This window comes from Lutzomyia longipalpis, chromosome 4 (assembly GCF_024334085.1).
Source record: "Lutzomyia longipalpis isolate SR_M1_2022 chromosome 4, ASM2433408v1".
Lineage (NCBI taxonomy): Eukaryota > Metazoa > Arthropoda > Insecta > Diptera > Psychodidae > Lutzomyia > Lutzomyia longipalpis.
Genome location: NC_074710.1, coordinates 24,485,482 through 24,508,136, shown reverse-complemented (window position 1 = coordinate 24,508,136; position 22,655 = coordinate 24,485,482). Strand labels below are relative to the sequence as shown.

The following is a 22,655-nucleotide window of genomic DNA, read 5'->3' as shown; positions in this document are numbered from 1 at the left end:
CAGGCTTGCATCATTTTCTTTTTTTCAATATAGTTTAGCACTGCTGAAGGGTATTATAATTCAATTAAAATGATAAATGTGAAAAAAACATTGATGATTAATTGATATATTTCATAGTTCATTTATTCTTCTAGTGAAATAAATAATTAATTAGTTAAATACTTAAAGGAGTTTATTCGTTTCTGTGTGGAAAATCTTTTACGCGAGAAAAGAATCAGAACACGCGGTCAGCTTATAGAAAAAACTGTTCTCGTAAGAAAACATTTTAATTTATTAAATTTATTAAGGTCATTGTAAAATATCCATTAAGAAGACTTCTCAGGCGCTTTTTAATGTACCTTTTAAAAAAATTAAATCTTCGGCAGAAGGAAAGAAAGATATTTCATGATCCATGGCAACAATGAAAAGCAAACAGGCAGATGTCGCATAAATTGTCACATGTCTTTCATTTTTGCGCATAGGTATAATACAGGAAGATGGCAAAGAGAAATGAAGTGAGACATAAAAGAACAACATTCGTGGGGAAAAAAAGCATTCAAGTTGATATCCAATATCACAAAACGAATGCTTTTCACTGCCATGGATGGTAGAGAGCCCCACAAGAGAGATAAACACGATGGGGTGGTGGGAGAAAAGCTGCCAAAGTGTCTGAAGTTGGCTTGATGGAAAATCCTTGAGAATTATGTAGGTAAGTCTCAAAATCCCCTCTTTTTTGGGCAATTTCAGTGAGGGCACAAATTGAGAGCTGAATTCCTCGCATATAGAGAAAATACATCACACCACCCCAAAGCAATTTCGAGCAATAAAATTGGTCACAAAATATGACACTAATAGAGATTTTGATGACACTTTCCACCTTATTATCCATCTTCTTCCTTTTTTTGGGAAAATTAAATAGAAAATTGAAGCAATAGATTTTTCCCTATACATAGCATATTATATGTATTATATGTATTAGGTATGTAATACTCCCAAAAAAGGAAAATGCGCAGAAAATCTAAAACTTCTCTTTTTGGGGTTGAATGAGACGAAAGTTTTAGGGGGATGGGTTACAAACATTCAGTGAAAATGTTTGTAAGCTCTTGCGACATGATGTTTGTGACTTTCTACCAAATGAAATGACCCGGAGATTTTCCTCCATATCTGCGAAATTGTCCCTCTACAACACCGCAAATTGCTCAACTGCAGCAATTTTGTCCCGGGCGGGGTTTTCAAGGGGATGATAAAAGACGAAAATTCAGACCATAGGGGAAATTATTCATTAATTACATTGTCTACTATCATGTTCTAGTTATTTTGAAGAATATATTCCTTGAGAGGTTGAACAAACAGTAATGGAAGTATGTATTACTAAATTTTATGTTACATTTTATTATTATATTCTAGGAGAATTTTCTTTTGTGGGAAAAATATCTCCGTGTGAAAAATCTCACTATATTACCTAACAGTTCTTTTGGATAAATTTATGAGGATAAAAGTGACGAAGAAAGATCACACTCATCTTCATTTATTGCTTCCATTATCATTTTTTTTCCTTTGCTCTCCCCGCCTTATGATGCTTCCTATATTATGTATAATTTTCCACAACACCAGATTTCCCACACAGATAAACCACCCAGATTCGCACAACTATATAGCGTGTAGATTAATTGACAATTCCTTATTTTTTCCTCTCTGCATTTTCCTCACGATTCATACGATTTTCTGCGTCAAATAATACGTCTTCCCCATGATTCTTCATGACACTCCATAAATCTACAATCCAATTAAAACATTGATATTATGACTTTCTGCCGCGGGAGATGTTTTTTATGCATTTCATCTTGGTAGGAAAATTGTGAAAAAAAATTCCTCAGCGTCTCCGGAATATAATCAATATGCACAGAGGAAAAGTTTTTCTTCAAACAAATAAACAAGAAAATGAGCTTTACATGACATGGGAGAAAAAGCTCGTTGGCTGACTGGGAGACAATTGAGGAAATTTCTTAGAAAATATCACGTCTCATGAGACATCATTTTGCATGTTACGATGTTCTTTTTTATCAACATTAAACTTTCACCAAAAAACTCTATTGATGTTCTTCAAATTACGTGCAAGGAATGCATGGGAAAATCAATTAAATAGTCTTTGTTTGAACTTTTCAAAGACAAAAAAAAAGCTTTTTAATGCTCTTCCTCTATTCCAAAATACTTCCAAGGAGATGCTCAATAAACACAACAAGTTTCCAGTGAAAAGACATTTAATTCACAAACATAATGGAGGATGAAATATCCGGGAAAATTGACTTAAGGTGGGAAAATTTCATTTAAGCGCCATAAATCTTTGGCAGACATTGCTAAACAATTGTGGGGTGGTTGTGTGTGTGTGCCCCTTCTTCCTTTACCCCCCATGAAATTCATTAATAATTTTCCAATGAATAAACAATCGATTTACAATTCAATGTGGGTGGAACATGAATTTGCGGAGGGACTCTTCGTTGAGAATAAATTGACTGCTATCGATTGGAGAGCATAAATATATTTCGAGTATTTTTCTCATATGAAAAATAAACTAAAAAATTCCAGGAACAGTTAAATTTAAAAAAAAAAATGCTGAAGGATCAGTATGTAAAATTCCAATGATACCAACAGAAAAATATATAATAAATTCATTTTTTAAAATTAGAGCTAGTTTTACAGTAAAAGAAAAAAAACCTTGCCATTAACCCCTTAATTAATTAAGATCAGCGAGTGGAAAAACGTAAAATCAGATAAGAAAAAAAAATAACAAATATTTGCCTAAAAACACAAAGAATGACGTCATTCTTGTGCTTTCCGACGAATTTTCTAACGATTACAATACTTGGTGTTAGCCACGAAGTAGAACACCAACTATTAAAAACTATTTTATGTACAGAAATACATAATTTTTGAGTTATGTATGTTTTCTCTTTTTCTAATCAAATATTTCCCCATAACAATGCAAAAGAAAATTTATCTCGATGACTTTTCATCCGCACAATGTTTATACATATTGCCTGTTTCCCGTGCAAGAGAATATATGAATTTTTGTGGGGATAAAAAAGTTCCATAGGTCATGAAAGAATGTGTATACACATATACATATGTATATGTGTGTGAAAAACTTTCCCAACTAGGCGCCTCCATTGTGTATCGCCCGCATTTCCTTTTTTCGTACAGTCTCCTCAATCGCACTTCCTTCGTGTTTGGCGCGCAACCCCTGGAAAAGTTTTCTCATTGTGCGTGTGATGTGTAAACAAGAGGAATACCCGGAAAGCATATTTTTTTTAGCCTTGAATGAAGATGAATTTCCGCCCGCAGTGCCTAACACAGACTTTTCTCACCACGCGCCGGAAAATTCCTCCCGGGAATCATGGATGTGTGAAATGCACAAACACTGTTTTCGCTCGCTCCCCCATACTTACAAGGAAATCATCCCCAATTTGGGAGAAGAATGTTTCGCAAAATCTTGTCATCTGCAGAGCATAACCTTCTTGATGTTAAGACCCCCCAAATTAATTAGAGACATGGCGAAATACTCTGTAATTTGTCCCTCCTCATCACCCTTCGCGCACATGGGAGGAAATTCTCCGAGGTTCTACATGATTTTTAGTCACACCATGAGACGGATTATTGATTGATTAGGGGCGGAAGAGGAGTTGAAAGCAGCGCAGATTGGAAATTACGGAGAATTTCGCACATGCTAATTTACAGAGGTAAAGATTTCTCATGTGGAAACATTTAATGGTTGGTATAGCAATTCATTGTACTGTAAGTTTTGCAATGTATTAGTTGTGAAATGTTGTTGAGCACGCCCTCTGTTATTTGGATTTTTAGTGATTTCTATTTAATTTGCAAATATTTTTCTGAACTTCGAAAATTCTTATCTGTTTCAATTATAATTTATTTTCAACTTAAAAAAAATATTTTCAAGACAAATTGTGCTGAAAATGGAAAAAAAATTCCAGAGCTTTCGACATTTATATACTAAAAAAATTCTTACCCTTGAATCATTCAATATAATATCTACAAATCTCATACACAAAATACCCACTGAATCTCAAACTTACAAAGTAACATAAATAATTTAATCTTAACTCTGTTCCGGAGATAATTGGTGGGATTAATAGCATAAACGATGCGCCATGTTTCACTGTTGAACCTTGACCCACAAATTCCGTACCATATAAACTCTCCACTGTCTTTGAAGGCGTATTCGCGTGGGAAATGTCACTACGAGATGGCATAATGTTTATGCTATGATCCACCCTTATATCCTTGGGACGTATAGTACTCCTGGAACTTCCTGCAGTTGTGAATTGCGGTGAATTTACGATTATTTCCCATTTATATGGCGCTCTCGACCCAAATGGCCTGGAGGATTGTGTGCCACTCATAAATTCCTTGTGTCAAACCCCTTTTTTTCCGTCGTCGCGTCTTCCTCACCAGCCCGAAAAATTCAATTTCTCCCGGAAAAGTGCCGAAAAATGGGCACCCATACCGTCTCTGCCTGATTTATTGGCTGGGAAAACGAGAAGAAAAGGAGCTACATCAAGGTTGGGTGGTGGGAGGGGATATCTATTTGCTAGTCTGTGTCCCGAATGCTGAGTACTGTATTGAGAGAATGTGCTTTTTGTGACACTGTGCTCGGTTTGTTTTCCTTTCCACCCCTACGTGACTCCTATTGAATGCTCTGCTGAAACCTCCTCAGAAGTCACTTTTCTTGCGTTTTTCTTTTCTTTCTTTTTGTGCACAAAAACCTTCTCTTCATACAAGGGGTGTTTGACAATAAATATTTAACATCAGATGGGATGTTCAAATAAATCCGCGTGGTTTATGTTCAATTTGAGAATTTATGTGAACTGAGAACATAAAAAAAAATTCTCTTGCAATTTCTTTTATAAAAATAAAATTAAATATTGAAAAATTACAGCGCCATCTTGCAACAGGTTCATAAATCTGTATTAATTTACTAACAATTTCATAGACAACGACGTTTTATTTAATCTTCGAAAAAAGATTTTCTTCTTTGACTAGAATATTTTAGATATTTTATTTTAGCATTAGAATTTCCTTGGTCCCCCTGACTTTACTCCTGCGTGCTGTGAAGCTATCCTTTTGTGAAGGATGAGAAGGTAAAATATTACCATTTTATTCTTGTGTTTACAAAAATGTTGAGTAGCAATAAATTTTCATGTTATTTTTCCTTTTTTTTCATGTCATTTCCATTTATATTATATTTTTACCTCCCTCATGATCTGCACGTATATCCTCCACAAAAAAAATGATCTCAAATTAATTCACTTTGATTACGCCACTCAGCAGAATATAATTTGTAAATTAATTGCGACAAATGCGAAAAGTCAACGATCCAAATGAAGTTTTATTAATAGAGTCTTCGTTGCAGCATTAGGTTTAACGTGGACTCTGAAGGTGCATAAAATATTCATTCATTTTCATGTCATTTCAAGTCGATATTGACACCATACCGATGGTTTTCTTGCTTATGAGGGAAAATCAATGGATTTTCTATGGGATGTTACTAAAAATATTTCCAAAATGTCCATCATTAAATTCACTGACATGTTAGTAAAGACAGAGGGGACAGAAAAAAGAGAGAGGAAGCATATCCATATCAAATTCCCCTACATATAGTAGAATTTACCAAAAGCTCTCTCATGGAGCTTAAAGTTTATGCGGTTCATGTGGTTGGATATATGAATGAAGCCCTCTTCTATATGGTTGCAAATTGATTTAGGCTCAATCTCACAATTTATCTATTGATTTGTGTACACAGGGTGGGGTGATGCAAAGTGAACCTCTCTAGGGAGGAAATTAAATAACCATGTAGGATGGATAGTAATTCATATTGTGCCAAAACCACAAAATACGATTACGACTGTTCTCCCATTTGAAGCTCAATTTGAATTAGAGCCCTAAGTCGAGTTAATTTTTAGTGGTTGAGAGCTAAAAATATTTTCAAGTTAATATGCGAACTATGACCTTAGTTCAAGGTTTAAAAAATCAAAATTGCCAAGTAGATTTACAACTAGATGGGAAAATTCGATATATTTACCCAAAAATGCAAACAATGACGTCACAATTGTGTTTTTTTCTCATATATTTATGTAAATCTGGTAAATCTACAAGTAAGCACTAGGCCACCTCCTCCGGCATAACTTACTCCAATTTAGGGCACTGATTTGAAAATTTACGCTCTCTTGAATGCTTCAAATTCCATAAATCATTGCATTTACATCGATTGCACCGCATAACTCCGTGTTATGTTTTGTAGTAATTTTTGGCGAAATTTATAACCATTCAGAGGAATATTTATACAACTCCTATATAGAAAATTCACGGTTAAAAGTATGAGAATTGAAAAGGAATGTCGTACCATTAATAATTTATAATCTCTTGTGGTGTGAAAGAGGGAGGAAATTAATTTTACTACAAAATGAAAAGTCAAAAACATTTTCTGGAAAATTTATTCAAATATGAAAACCAATTTTGCAGTTGAAAGAAAATATGAATTGAATAAATATACCTACTCATGGTATTTCTATCTCTGCTTCATTTTTACAAAAGCTCACAGCAGGGAATTGAAATGGGGAAAAAACAATTTTGCATGGTTGGAATTATTGAAAATGCAATTTATGCCGTACTAAAAAAAAAAGAAAAATGGAGCCAACGTTTTTCTTTTCAAAGTTACATATATAAAAGAGAATATAGTTCACTAAAAAAAAAGAGATAATTCTATTTTTTAAGATCTGTGTAACCTTCATAAAATTCTATTTAATTGAATATTGATTAGAGAAATTCTTGGAAAATTTAATGAATTGATAAATTATATCTTGGTGAAATAAATCCTCAACGTCTTAGAATTTCATTGAATTCCATTCATTTGAAGGATCTGTTTTAGTTTTCATCTCATCTCTCCCTCTTACGTGTTGTAGAGCAAAATGTTGTGAATAAGCCACTTGAACTATACGAGCATCGTGGGAATCGTGAGATGCAAGATAGCAGGTTTCTTTTGACCCAATTCAGGAGTCAAACTGAATGGTTTCCTGACGTGCTAGCTAAAGCTTTAAGCATCAAGAGTATTTTTCAACATAGTATAGGATGAAGCTGAAACTCCTTATGAAAGCTTCCCACAATGTTGCCCAAAAATACTGCAGATTAAAAGGTATATCAGGAGAATCTGGGATGGTCTTCCGATAAAAAATGAGAATGTATGCTTTACCAATTAATGTTAGAATGTTTCCTTTTGCTCCCTCTTCTTCTCCGCATCTACCAATATTCTATTTTTTTTAGTATTTCATGCACGGAATTCGAAACAGAAAAAGAATGTCTTAAAGGAGAGGAAAAAATTCAAAGTTCTCATTGCCCACGTCAAGGCTTTAGAGTGAAAGTGGAGAAGCCCTCAAAGGAAAATTTATCCCGGATTACATAAATAACAATCCATTGGGAATCCCATGATGTATAAATATTTGATTTATGCCAAAATGTAAAGCAATATTCTCACATATTGGCGCAACATTCACAATCTTTCATATATAAATGTTTTATGCAATTGTGTATCGATTTCAAACTTCCATAGACCGTGGTGTCCACAGCAAAAGACCTTCCGCAGGGAAACCACATCAATTATTGAATACTCGTGTAGCCGCAATCGATTTTCGTGGGTGGGAAAGGCACTCAATTTTCCGGAGGAAAACCTCCGCATGAAAGATTGGCCACCCACCTTTATCTCAATGTCTTCCGCCACATCAAAAGGTATTGGGAGACACCTCAAAGTAACCCCAATTTTCACCTTCATCCTTAGTCATCCCTCCCATTTTTTATTGCGACACCTGCACTGGGTGATGCATTGATTAAAAAAATTCCCTCACGGAAAAAAATCATTCAGAATTTTTCTGTGAAAAATTAAATGTGGAAAATTGTCTAGAAAAAACTACAAAAGTGTTAAAGAATGAGATTTTATGCCTTTCTGTAAGTTTGTAAAAGTTTATTAAAATTTATTTATTCAAATGATTCAATTACTAAGAATCGTTGTCCATCATTTCTATTCATTTAAGTAAGTTTTCTGGGAAGTTTGAAAACAATTTAATACACTAAAGTATTTTAGAAAGCAATTCTCCATTTCTTCAAGACAATTTCACAAATCCATGACTAACCCTTTTTTCCCCAAAAGCCAATTTCTCGCAACGCCTCATTGAACATTCACGAGCGTACCTCCAAGAAGTTGTGGGAATTTGCCTTCAATTTAGCTATATGGAAGACATTTTACCATGAGGAAAGTTTTGCTGATTTTTTTTGTCCCTTTTTCTGATTGACAAGACAGGGATGCTGGTTCGAATTTTGCTCATGCGAAAAAACTCTATTTAAATATTCAAACGAATTCACATTACAAATGTTGGAGGTTTAAAATCAATAAAAAGAATCCTTCTGAGATTTGAGAAATTGAGTTTCCTCCCAACTGAGATTTCTGTGGTTTTAAGAATATTAAAAAATAAATTACTTTATTCCTTATATTATTTTTCTAATTTGTATTTTGTTTATTTTAACGTTAGGAATTTTTATAACGTTAGATTAGATGTTAGATGTCAGATGTTTTTTTTTACGTCTTGAATTTATTTCAAAATGTGACATTTTCTTTAAAACATCAGACAGTACTTGACTTGATGTTTGTTTTTTACCACTTGACGTTTTTGTTTGACATTTCTTTACGTTTTGACGTTTCTTCTTTAGCACTTGACATTTTGTTAAACTTTGAAGTTTAAAATTTTACGTTCACTTCCAGCGATTGACGTTTCTTCTAGACTTGACGTTCATTTTAATGCTTGACTTTTTTATGTTTGAAGTTTAACGTTTGACATCTAGTTTCAAACGACTGAAATATATTTCCGAAAGTTTGACGTTTCAAATTTTTTTTTATATTAGACATTTCTTTATGGCTTGACGTTTCTTCTCTAGCGGTTGACATTTTTTGAAATTTGAAGCTTAAAATTTGAAGTTCACTTTCTAACGATTGACATTTCTACTACTTGACATTTAATATTTGAAGTTTAAAGTTTGACATTCAGTTTATAATGATTGAAATGTATTATCGAATGTTTGTCATTTCAAAATTTTTGCGTATAATAATTAGTAGCATGGTAATAATTTATTATTTCCAGAATAGCCTGAACTTTTTGGATGTTGAGGCAACTAAACACTCTCCCTGACTATTATCACTACTGTCATTTGGAAAACTTTTCTGTGCATTTTGTGCGATAGTTTTCAACCCCTCAGGTCATTGTTGTCGCAAACAATATAGGAGCATATTATTACGTGATGTACACACCCTTTCGAGGGATAAGATGAAATATAAAGAATCTCCCAAAGATTACAATCACACAAAGTTCCTTTTGGAACACAAGAGCTCGTATCTAGTTACATAAACTTTTGATGTTTTAGGCTGGGATTCTTCGCAGGGAGGACAAAACTATTTTGGATGAAGAGGGTGTGTTTTTATGAGATTCAGAGAATATTTGCATGTTGAGAAATCACCTCAGAGTTATTTCCGCCTCTGGGAAAGTTCTACATATTTCGTCATGGTTTGCAAAAGGCAGTGCACCACTTTTCCTGGAGCTGCGCCAGAAAATTTCATTCTAAAAGAGAGATCTTTTGGTGCCATCGCGGCATTTTCCATCCTTTTTTTTACACCGACCAACAGGGATTTATTGAGGGTGGAAAATTTTGGTTCTGTGATAAATATTTTTTCAAAAGAACAATTTTATGACCTCTGCAAAGATTTTTGTTGTGATTAACAGAAAAGCTCTTCTGCAATATTTTCACAGCACTAAATGGTTCGATTTTTCAATGAAAACGAATCATTCCTGGGATTATTTATGACGGAGGAGGGAATATATGTATTTTTTTTTTTTTAGTATTTTCAACATATAAAGCAAACTTTTCTCTCATCGCGGGAGCTACATAGAGGGAGCTTTTCCCATGCGGTGGATGACTGAGCAATTTCCGTGAAGCGGAAGAATTCCTCATGCCCATAATCGCATTTCTGCGGAAGGAACCGCAGTTTTTGCCACCCTCGATGGGGTATATGTATGTGTAAAGTATATCTGAAAAGGCCTCTCCTCATAAATTGAATGGTGTGTGGATAAAAGCGGGAAGAATGATTTGCTATCCCGCCCCCAAACAATATTTTTTTTTACCCCCCTCAGAAAAGGTACTTAAGGATCACCCTTGAGATACATTCGCGTGAAAAATTATTATTTATCCTCCTGGTTGGTGTGGTAGAGGATTAATGGGGTACGTTGTATATTTTCTCAAATAATATACTAAATTGATTGGAGGTGTACGGAGCGTGGTTTTATGACCTTTTTCCTCCGTTTGTGTATGGCCAATTAAACGGAAATTTGTCGAGTGAGGATGAAACTCTATTTGCTCTAAAAATAGACATAGACGCTCAAATCCGAAAATTCTAACCGTGTGTTTGGGCGCACAAACAATTTCTCAAGCACATAGACTTTGATTAATTCACTCTTGTGTGGGGGGAGATCCCACCGGGGAGCAATTAAATAAAATAAATCAATAAAATCTGTTTAGATGTCAGACCCCGGAATACCACCAGATAAACCCGAAAACGTCTTTGCAGCGAATTAAATCATCAAACCTCCCTCCTCCCACACACGCGTACACCCACATCGACGGACGGACCATTAATTTCCCTCCCAGATAGCATTTCCACATTTAACCGAGAAGATTAAGTCAAGAAGTTGCTCCACCACAAACACATTCAAAATGTCTTTTGATCTTCCAACCGAAGATTGATACTTGTTGCCCTGGAAGCATCCCCAGAGGCTGCATCTATCTCAATTTCCTGCCAATCTCTTGCAACTTTGCCATTTAATCATTAATCGTATTTTAATTAAATGGCATTGTATTAAACGACTTGGAATTAAATACAATTTTATATTTAAAAATGTTGTAAATTTTATTATTAGTGTATAAAATTTTGAACTTTTTATGACCTTAAAAAATATTCATAAAAGTGAAATTAATTCATTATCCATACGTGTTTGCGTTTCAATCTGATAATTTCATGAATAATACCACATTTTATCTGTTGAGCTAAATTAATCACCGCAACTCAATGTTCTGTGAAATATTAAATTTGTAATTGGACAATTTATTGAAAATGTTTAATTTTCGAGTGACAAATTGCCCGCAGAATGTTGCTCAATCAATTTAATTTTACAATAATTATTCAATTTTTATATATATTTTTTGATTAGACTAAAAGCTGTGGACAACTGCCCCCAGTAACCTTGACTCTCAGTCTCACAGCTAATGCGCACGCGGCTGTCCTTGGCGAAAGTTAAACTACGATTTAGAATAACCACTCTATTCCTATCACATCTTTCTTCTAAACTAGGCATAGTCTCTAGTCTCTTTTTTTCTCTCTTACCACCTATCTGTCTCTTTCGCCTATCGCTACCGCTGATTAAGGGATTACATACTCACTCAATGAGCATGTTAACATTCACTGGAAAGTGAGTTTAGGCGCTATAGCAGTTACGATGTTGTTTCAAGCACTGATTTTTTTGCATTTTTGCCTGATTGTTTATTCATTTGTTTATCTATTTATTTAATTGTCTGCTAGTTTGTTTGCTTCTGTGTTTATTCGTTTCTATATTTTAGCACTTTTTTTCTAAAAGAACATTCAAATTTCATTAGTTCCTTCTGATGGCGCAGGGCTCTGAGCCCGGCGGGGGCCCCCCCGCACAAAAAACTTTTGAGTCTTTTGAGTACCTTTCGGGAGTCAAATATAATGGTTTTAGAGTCATGTGTACTAAGGAGAACATCAGTCCCTTGTCTCTTGGTGAAATGGTTAAAAAGAATTGTGAAAAAGACATAGTTTCAGAAATCGTGAAGATTGGTAAAAACAGTGCAGTGATACATTGTAGTGGCAAAAAAGCAGCGAACGATCTGTGCAAAAATCTCCCTATCAAAGAAGCAGGTTACAAACTGTATATACCGCTTTACTATGTGGCCAGCTGTGCGATTATCTTCGATATAGACGTTGAATATTCTGAAAAAGACATTTTTGAAAGAATGGACGCGCGCCAGTTCCAACCCCTGAAAGTAGAGAGAATCAAGAGGAGAGAGTACAACAGCGGGAACTTGGAAATGAATGACACAAACAGAATGAAGGTGTATTTCCATGGCACGGATACACCTCAACACGTTTTCATCAATTACGTCCGCATTCGTTGCGAGCCCTTTATCCAAAGGCTCCAACAATGCAAAAAATGCTGGAGAATTGGCCACTGGAAGACCATCTGTAAGGAGGTGAACGCCAAATGCATAATCTGCTGGGGAAACCATCTGGCAACTGAATGTGTTTCTACTAATCATCCTAAATGCATCCTCTGTCACGGACAGCACCGCTCTGGTGACTCGTCTTGCCCAGAAAAAATGAGGCAGCTGAATATTCGAATTGCAATGGCATCACAAAATCTCTGCCGAAATGAAGCAACTCTGCTATTTCCACGTCCAAGGAAGAATGCTTACAGCTTCAGGCAAATCGTCCTCAGCAACCCATTTCAAGTGTTAGATGAAGAAGAATATCCCTACCTTCCAAGCCAGAAGCCAAACCAGGTCAGCAGAGCCGCAAGAGAAATCCCTGCCCATCAAAAACCCACAGCAATTGCACCATCACCAAAAGCCCGAACAATAAATCCCAGAGGCACTAAACGAGTCAATCCCGAGATCGAAGATGAACAGCTTATCCAAGAGGCCATCTGTAGGGCCGACAAGGAGAGACAGATGCTAGGAAGCAATACTTCACTTGCCTCATCAACAGCCACTGAAGGAATCGCAGGAGTTTCAGTGGAACAAACACAACAAATCATAGCACAAAATAGCACAAAACCCCGCGCCACCCCACCACGAAAAATGTCACGTAGTTCCGAACATGAAACTCCAAAAGATACGAGTAATCTTCCTCTTGAACAACGATTGAAGGAAGTTCTGAATGCAGCAGATTCTCTAATTCAAGGCAAAATTCCAAACACTCCGACAACACGTACAATCAACGACAAAGATTCACTCACAGAAAATCATCAAATGGACACAGACTCATAAATAAATAGTCTTTTCAATGGTCGGATCAATTAATCTGATCCCATTGTTAAGATTATTTCGACAAAAAAGCCACAATTTTTAATTCCACTCGGGGACACGCCGCACATGGTTTGTCCTCTCATATCACCACAACTCAGCATGCACAAAAAACACATGAATCAGTGCACAACTAATACCGCTATTTTTGCTCATCAAAATACTCATCAAGTGATCGCACTCTTGCCACTCTTACACATACACACACAACCTTAATCTTTTGTATTTTAAATGCCTAATAAAACAACGATAATCCAGTACAATATTAATGGGTTCTTTAATAATCTCATTGATTTAAATTTGCTGTGTAAGGATTTCAATCCATCTATCATTGCTCTCCAAGAAACCCATTTAACAAGTAGGAATTCTCCTTCTCTCAGAGGCTACGACATTTTTTACAATAATCACCCATCTAATACTGCCAAAGGAGGCACAGCAATATTGGCTAAGGCTTCCCTAGCAGCAAAAAAATTTCCCATCGATTCTCCCCTCCAATGTACTGCTGTAGTAACCTCCATTCTGGGTAGAAAAATCACTATTTGCTCCCTTTACTTGAATCCGGCTGAAGACATCCTGCCTGCAGAAATGAATCGTCTAATGCGGCAACTTCCTGCTCCGGTTTTGCTTCTGGCGGATATGAATGCCAAGAGCGGCCTTTGGGGCTCTGAGGGAGCCAATTCTAGAGGACGGACTATAGAGAGATTCATTGAGGACAATGGCTTGAACGTACTCAACGACGGTAGACTCACATACACAAGCCCAGGACATGGCTCCTCTTCTTGCATCGATGTCTCACTTTGTACACCGGGCCTTGAGTTGTTTTACAATTGGGATGTTCTGGATGATTCGTACAGCAGTGACCACTACCCCATTGTTATATCTTCCATCTTCCAACCTGCTGTAAATAGGCCAAGACAAAGATGGATCGAGGATAGAGCAGACTGGTCGAGCTTTCAAAGAGGCCTGGATGGTAGTCTAGAGGGAATTGAGTTTCTTGAGGACACTGAGGAGGCTGTGAGGGTCTTCGGAGAGGTGATAATCTCGGCGGCTAAGGCAAATATTCCAAGATCGACGAGGGCTCCACTCAAAAGGATGGTCCCATGGTGGTCCAAGTCACTGGCCAAACTGGTTTCGGAAAAAAAGAAATTGGGAAGAAAAGTGAGAAGCAAACCCACACCAGCGATTTTGGACGCTTATCGTATCAAGAGAAGCGAGGTAAAGAGAGCGGTCGCAGAGGCTAAGCAAAAGGCATGGAGGGACTATGTGGCAGATATCAGACCAGACACACCATCCAAAGATGTATGGAACAAAATAAGCCGAATTAATGGAAATCCACGTAGTGGTGCCCCAAAAGAAATTATAGGTGAGGATGGTTTTTCTTCTGACCCCAAAGTGATTGCACGTGCCCTCGCCTTGGCTTTCCGCCGTAACTCTGACGATTCCCATCTTAGCCCTGAGGACCTGTCCAAGAGAGAGGCTTTGGCATCCCTCAGTTTCGCACCGGAGCTCCAAACGCAGGCTTCGCTCAACTCCAAGTTTTCTTTTAGAGAACTAGAAAAGGCTCTTCACTCAGCTAAGGGAAAGTCTTGCGGGCCAGATGACATTTCCTACAACATGCTCAAAAAACTACCAATCCCCGAAAAAAAGAAGTTGCTGTTTCTTTTCAACAGAGTATTCTTGGAGGGAAGGCTTCCTAAGGAATGGAAAAACGCCATTGTCGTCCCGATTCTGAAACCTGGAAAATCTCCCCTAGATCCGAGCAGCTATCGGCCAATATCGCTCCTGAGCTGTGTTGGCAAGGTTCTAGAAAAGATGGTGGCAGATAGGCTCATGTGGTGGCTGGAAAGGTACAAGCTGTTGCCCTCCAACCAATCAGGCTTTCGGAAAAATAAGTCCACATCCGATAACCTGGCGTATCTCCAGCATTTCGTGGCGGATGCGGTGAACAGAGGGGATCATGTCTACTGCGTTAGTTTCGACATTGAGAAGGCTTACGAAAGACTGTGGAGGGTGATCATCTTGAATCAGCTGAAAATGTGGGGCATCAGTGGAGAAATTCTCTTATATATCAGCAACTTTTTGTCTGATAGAGAGTTTATGGTGGCAGTTGGATCCGCAGTCTCGGAGCCACTTACCCAGGTTAATGGAGTCCCAACGGGAAGCGTACTAAGCGTTCCTCTTTTCTTGGTCGCCATGAGTGGAGTCTCTCATTCCCTCTCCTTTTGTAAGGTGGAGCATCTTTTGTACGCAGATGATCTTGTGATTTTTGCCGGCTCGAGGGATGGCAGCTCCAAAATAGAAGTGCAAAGAGCGATCAGGTGCCTGGAGAGATGGTCTAAGGACTTCGGTTTTAATTTCTCAGCGCAGAAAACAAAAGCAATTCACTTCTGTCGACATCAACCCTGTTTAGCCCCTCCCAGTTTCACCATCTACAACTCGCCGATTGCAGTTGAGGAGACCATCAAGATCCTTGGGATTATCTTTGACAACAAACTGTCTTTCAAACAACATGTCACTGACCTAAAAACCAAATGTGCCAAAAGGGTACAGATAATTAAGACATTGGCCAACACGTCATGGGGCGCTGACAGATCACAGCTGCTTAAAGTATCACTTGCGGTGGTGGGAGGAAAATATGACTACGGAGTCCAAGCCTACGGAACTGCATCAGTTTCCACACTGAACAAACTCAACGGTCCCTATAATGCTGCAGTTCGCCTTTCAATCGGGGCATTTAAATCCTCACCTATAGAGAGTGTCTTTGCTGAAGCTAATTTGCCGAGCCTAGAGGAAAGAAGAAACCTGCAAATCGTGCGATGGGCAAACAAGGTCAGGGCCGACTCTTCCCATTTGTTGCATAAAGTGATTATTGGTAGAAAGCTCGCAAAAAGTAGAAGAATCACCTCTATTGTTGATCACTACCTTCATAGGACACATGAATACAAAGTTCCCCAAATGACCGTGCTCCGTAGGGCTTTCCCCAATAATCCTCCATGGAATTTTAATGAGTCCTCAGTGGATACATCTCTTAGCTTCTACAAAAAGAGAGACACCAACCCCTTGGAGTATCGAGGGATGGTCCTGGAAAAACTGGAAAACATGCAGGGAAGCGTTCTTTTCTACACCGATGGAACTAAGCAAACCGGCGGTACGGGTTATGGAGTGTTCAGGGTGTCCCCTGAGTTAAGATTGGCGAAGAAGTTGAGAGGGGAGGCGTCGGTTTTTTCGGCGGAGGCCTCCGCGATTTTGCACGCTCTACGTCTGAGCATGGAGAACTCGGACCATAGAGTTGTTTTCACAGACAGTCTATCTGTCTGTAACGCTGTGCTTGGTTTTGACTCTCGATCCTCTTTCATTACCAACATCAGAGACCTCTTGACAAAAAACCCGCAGTATAGAATCGTTTGGATCCCAGGGCATTCTGGCATCCCGGGCAACGAGACAGCAGATGAACTGGCCAATTCCTCCATAAGCAGATGCCTTCTGGATGACCCCAGGATATCCCTTGAGGATGTCCAACGTGAGTCCAAGTCCCTGTGGCGGGAGAAAAGGCGCGAGACGTGGAAGAGCGTCTCCTGTGAAAACAAACTGAGAGATATTTGCGCCGATCCATTCTCCCTTGCTCACCCCAGCCATCTTACTAGAAGAGAGCAGTGCATTCTCACTCGTTTAAGAATAGGGCACACGCGAGAAACCCACGGGTACCTTATGGAGGGAAGTATCCGTCCCCCAAAGTGCGATGAGTGTGCGGGCAATAAGACCATTACGGTCAAACACTTGCTTGAGGAGTGCGTCAGGTTTTCTGACGTTAGAAGTAGCCTCGGCGGCATTTTAATTGACTTTATCGGTGATAAGAGTGATGAGAACAGTATAAAAAAAGTGTTGTTATTTGTGGAGAAGAGTGGACTAAAGACTAAAATTTAAAAATCTCTAAACCATTGACTTTTGTACTCAATACCATTCGGGGGGGCCCCGAAATTTCACCAAACAGCGCATATAGCCCTAGATGTTGCGCGCTGTGAAAAGTGCCCATAGTGATGATGATCCTTCTATTTTCTCTTTGAATAAATTCCAATCAATAACTAATTACTTAATGCAACAATAAAGATTCATCAATAAATGAACGTGTTGCACACCCCTTGAGTTCTTTTGCCACCACAACCCCCCGGTTTAGAAGTCATCCATGGTGGGTATATAAAGTTTATCTGGCCAAGAATTCGGGTTCAGAGGGGAGAAATGTTGGAGCACAGAACGAATCTTATTACACACCATCAGGAACATATGGTGCCCATTCTTGTATGAAGCGGGAAAGGTGAACACCTGCCACGGTGAGTACTTTTCCAACAAAGAAAAAAATCCACTTCAACACACAAAATATTTTCCTACCTCTTGGAGAAATAATCCACACTGGATTTCCTTCTTCCGCGTGGATTTTCTTCTTTTTTCGCCCTTTGGGCTTTTCTTGTAATGCCCCCTAGAAGAAAGAAAGGGGTTGTCTCTTTGTTTGCCCACACTCAGTGATCTTATAAATAATTGCAAGTTTTTTTCCATATTGACTTTTTTCTTCTTCTATGGCCGTGATGTCTCTTTCCGAAGGACAAACACTTCCAAAAAGATATAAAATAATAAATACAACAAAAAAACATCCTAAAGGGGCACGGAAGAACTTCTTGAATGTGGAGAGTGAGGGGAGATGATCAGGATAAAACGAGGTACTTTCTGTGTCGTAAAAAGTGAACATAAATGTCTTCAATTATTCTTACCAACCCCCTGTACCTCCAAAAATCTGATCCTGCCTTGCCAATTTCTCTTTTGTGAGTATTGAGAATTTTCCGGGTGTGTGTATGTGTGTGTGATACAAGAGAAAATAGCCAATCAATTCTCATGCTTTTGGGATTTATTCCCAAAACGAACGTGTGCCTCTGGGACATTTGTTGTTTGGAGATATTTGCTGTCGAATGAAATTACGTATACCCACACTGATGGTGTGTCGTGACAGACTTCCATGTGATCACTTGTGCTTGGCAAAATGCTATCAAGGAAGGAAATCACGAAAAGCTTCCACGATGCTACGTGGCCAAAAATTTGGGAGCTTTTCCCATGCTACTTTTGCTAAATTCCTCTTTTTTTTCAAATTTCCATCTCACGTCCACTGTACATGGTACACCACTTTAATTAGCAATCTTTCAAGGGGTTCTCTCGATGTATCAAGAGTGGGGTTTAAAGCTATCAGGATGGTCTTTTGAAAGCTCTTTTCCCTGAAGCATTTATCACGTTGGCACCTCTTCAGGTGAAATTTTTACCACAATTTGCCTAATCTTTCCGTTTAATTTTCTTTCCGTTTTTCTTATATAAATTAGCTTTAAATATTAAGGTATATATTCTTCAATGAAACATACCTTAGGTTATTCTACAGCATAAATGTACCTTTATATCGAAAATTCTGCGCAATATACCCTAACTTAAAGAAGGCAACAATTTCCCTTAAATTTTAAAGCCATTTTTATTATTCCACACAACTTTCTTTTACTGCACATTTTAATCAAACTAAATAAAGTTTATGTTCTGTAAAATAAATATCAATATTGCAGCATAATATTATGTATGATACTATATAGAAAAAAATCTATTCAGATGACTTTTCTTCTCAATAAAAAAGCCTTTTCTTTTTTATGGCTATGTTCAGAATTTCTGCACTTTTGCCAATCACTTTTAACGATGCACCAAACATGGTCTATTGATATACCCTATGTGAGAAAGCAATCACCCGTATACTATATAGCAAAAGCTCAACATGGAATATTTGCCTCATGAGAGGGAAGATTTTGCCCGGGGATTTTCCAAGAAAGCTCTTTTTCTTTTATTTCCCTCTCATTGGGAAACATTTAGGAACTTTCATGCTGTGCCATGAAAAGAGCTAAAAGAAGACAAAAATACATGGATGGGGTGTATTTTGAGCTGCTTTTGGGAGCCACTAAGCACGACACAAGGATAGGGATTTTTCTCCATTATTGGTGAACAAACCATAAGGAGGATGTAAATGGTACGAGGATTATGATGCCAATGTCAAGAATGATTTTTTAGTACTCATGCAGAGACTACCATCACGCACACAAAATTTGCTCTTTATTGCTGGTTTTGTGGTCCATTCGGACGGGAAATTGTCTCAAATACCAACGTGATCATGGTATGATGACATAATGAAAATTCTTCCGGACTCTATACCAAATGGAATTCCACCGCACAAGCTCTGACGAGGAAGAGAATTTATTTTGGTTTCATTTTAGAATTCTTTCAAGTTCGAAAATATTAAGTAAAAGAGTTGATGGGAGAATTTGAAGTTTGTAAAAGAAAATAACAAACAGCAATAAAGTCAACTGACCAGCAATAGCGTGGGATGTAGCATCGGCAAGGACAACAGCACTAATATAATAACCGCAGCATCCACAGCGACTGTGAAACATCCCTCTAAACCACAACAATCGTTTGAGCTTCTGCATTGGTAAATATTGACCAATGTTTCCTCAACTAAAACACACCATACACCAATTTAGCTTTAATTACTACTATACAAGAGAATCCTGTTGAGATTAAAAGACATTTAACTTAATAATGAAGTAGAGAGAAAAGTTAGAATGTGATTTAGCTGAAAAACCTCTCTTATTCAAGAAATATAAAATAAATAATTTTATAGATCAGTATGTTTTGGGTGTCTAAACATCCTAAAAATTTGAAGCAGTTCAGGGCTTTTCTTTAGGAATTCATAAAGTTTTATTTCAGGACTGAAAACTACAAATTTATGAAATTTTGAAACGTGACATAAAAATCTCCGAACGTCAAGCATAGAGAAAAAAAAATGTCAAAAGTTTTAAGAAAAGTGTTAAATGTTAGAACAGAACTAACGTTAAAAAATATCAAACACTATAAAAAGAAACATTTAAAGTTTGAATATACATCAAACGTTAGAATAGAAACGTCAAATGTTAGAATTTTTAAACAAATAAAATTGATAGAAACTCTTAATTTGAATACAACAACCGTTAAATAGTTTAGAAATCATAATTTTCCTAAATCTTAATTTTTATGTTCTTTATTCTGTTTAAGTGTGTAGTGTGAGTTTAAGAGAAGTAAAACAAATTCTTAAACTTGCTATAGGTTCCATAATGTTAATAAATATAAATACTCATTTTTTTCCCAAAAGAGATCTGAAATTTCAAGGAGTTCTTCTGAAATTTCAATGATTTCCAGAATTTCTTTTGAAATCACAATGATTTCAAAGATTTATTTTGAAATTTCAACGATTTCCAGAATTTCTTTTGAAATTTCAATGATTTTTTTTGAAATTTCAACGATTTCAAGGATTTCTTATGAAATATCAATGATTTCTTGGCCGCAAAATACGACACATTGGGCCTTATTCAGCGACCTAGGAACCCTTGAAATTCGCTTGAAATCTTGGAATTTCAGTACGAAATTCAAAGCTTTAAAGGGTTTCTTGGTCACTGGGTTTCTTTAAAGTTCAACGTGCCTGTAATCCTTCTACTTTTTATTAGGTTGCAATTCAAATGTTTATAGGAAACATCGTTGAAATAATTATGTATCAATCATACTTAAAAATTAAAAATGAAGAGAAAGAAAAGGAACAAAGGAAAGAAACGAAAAGGTATAAACAGAAAGCAATTTAACATGAGTGGACACAATAAATTATATTGGTTTCTCTTGTGTGGCATCAATACACAAAAAATTTATATAATATGGTTCCTTTTCATTCGGTCAATTTAGTTTGGACATTTTTCCTGTGTGTGTGAGAAAATTTCCCGATAAGACAAATATTTACTCTCAACATTCTTTTACCGCATAAGAGAAGATTTCATCCACAATATGGGACGTAGAATTTTTCACTCTACTAATTGTTTTTCATTAATATGCTCCAGTAAACAAATTTTCATCATTTTCCTACTTCCTCGATGGTGCGAAGCGACACCCGCAAAGAGATGGTTGATGTCGAGGGACAGCGAGGCAAAAGATGGGACGAAGAGGGGGAAGAGAAGAGAAGCATGGAAAGTGCGTAGGTGGGTGGTGTAAACATTTCATAGACAAAACAGCCGCAAAAATTCTCACTACATGACATCACAAAACAATATAAACGCATTTTCACAAGAAGCGGAATTAAAAATGCTACATGATTTTTTTTTTAATTTTATTCTTTTTTCGGGAAATTCATTGCCATTGATTTTATTAATGAGCTCTTGCTCTTCCTCGAATAATTTACAGTGCTTTTCCGGGAATTTTTCTTTCAATTTATTGATTTTTCATCCCAAAAATAAATTCTCAATGTTGGTAATTATTTTCACTTTTGCGTTTTTGTGGAGTAAATATTATTTTTTTTAATCACTTAAGTGATGTTTTTTTTTACTTTAAAAATTTCCTCTTTTAATCGTGATAAATGTTGAAAAAAAAGTTGCTGCATTTTGTGCCTCTTTTGACCACTCACGAAAAGAGCTTTTTCTATTAAAAAACTTTTTCTGTTAAAAAAAAATACGATGACATGTCGATGGTAGAGCAAATAGCAGCAAAAGTGGGTGGAAAAATTAGTGGGTGGCTCATTGAATGGCAACGTGAGTGGATTATAAAAGGGTGCGTCCACTGAATTATTTTGTCACTCCACTGACTTTCATGAAATTTATGGGAAAGCCCCCAAGTGGAGCTTTTTCCCCGTGACCAAATAATTCCCTTTCCCGACCGATTTTAAAATAAAATGACGAGAAAAGTCGCAAAAAGAACGTGAAAAATTATTATTTTCTGTTCATTTGTCGAGAAAAGTATTTTTTTTTAAATTTTTGAGCACTATTATTTAGTTTTATAGCGGAAAACATTTTGAGTTTATTAGCAAGCATAAGATTAGTTTATGAGAGCTTTTATTATAATTCATTTTGCATTTCCTTTTCTCTGTAGCAATGTGTTTAATGTATCAGGCAGCATATTATAGAAACTTTGTTGTACACAATATTTTGTGCGGAAGTTGATGGAAATTGGGGTGAAAACAAGGCAAGGAGAGGGGATGATAACCGCAGTGAGTCACATAAAATGATATGTATTTTAATTGTCTCCCCTTATGCTATGTAGTACTTTCCACATCATGTAGTCTTTGTCATATACACATAGTAAGTAGATTTTCCTTTCTCTCGTGGAAAAAAGCACGCGGGATGATGGAGAATGAAAAGAAGAGGGCCCATGAGAGAAGGGCGAGTTTTGTTGTCGAGTGGACGATTTACCCGCACTAAATATTGCACATCATCTTCTTTTACAATGTTATCATGTTTGTGGTTAAACTTTTGCTTCCAAAGAGCTGAAGATGTGTGCAAAAATTAATGTGAGTCATTAAAATGGCTATGTTTATGGGTTTTTTCCCCACTAACCATCATCGACTCAATTAAACATTTTTGAGTGCTCTTCCGCTAAATTCTTCC

General features: G+C 36.9%; 1 protein-coding gene across 2 annotated transcripts in view; it reads right to left on the bottom strand.

Moving 5' to 3' along the window:
- The window catches only part of LOC129795122 (calbindin-32), a 41,633-nt gene that overhangs the window by 12,119 nt on the left and 6,859 nt on the right, over positions 1-22,655 (bottom strand). The gene's annotated exons all lie outside the window — the stretch shown is intronic.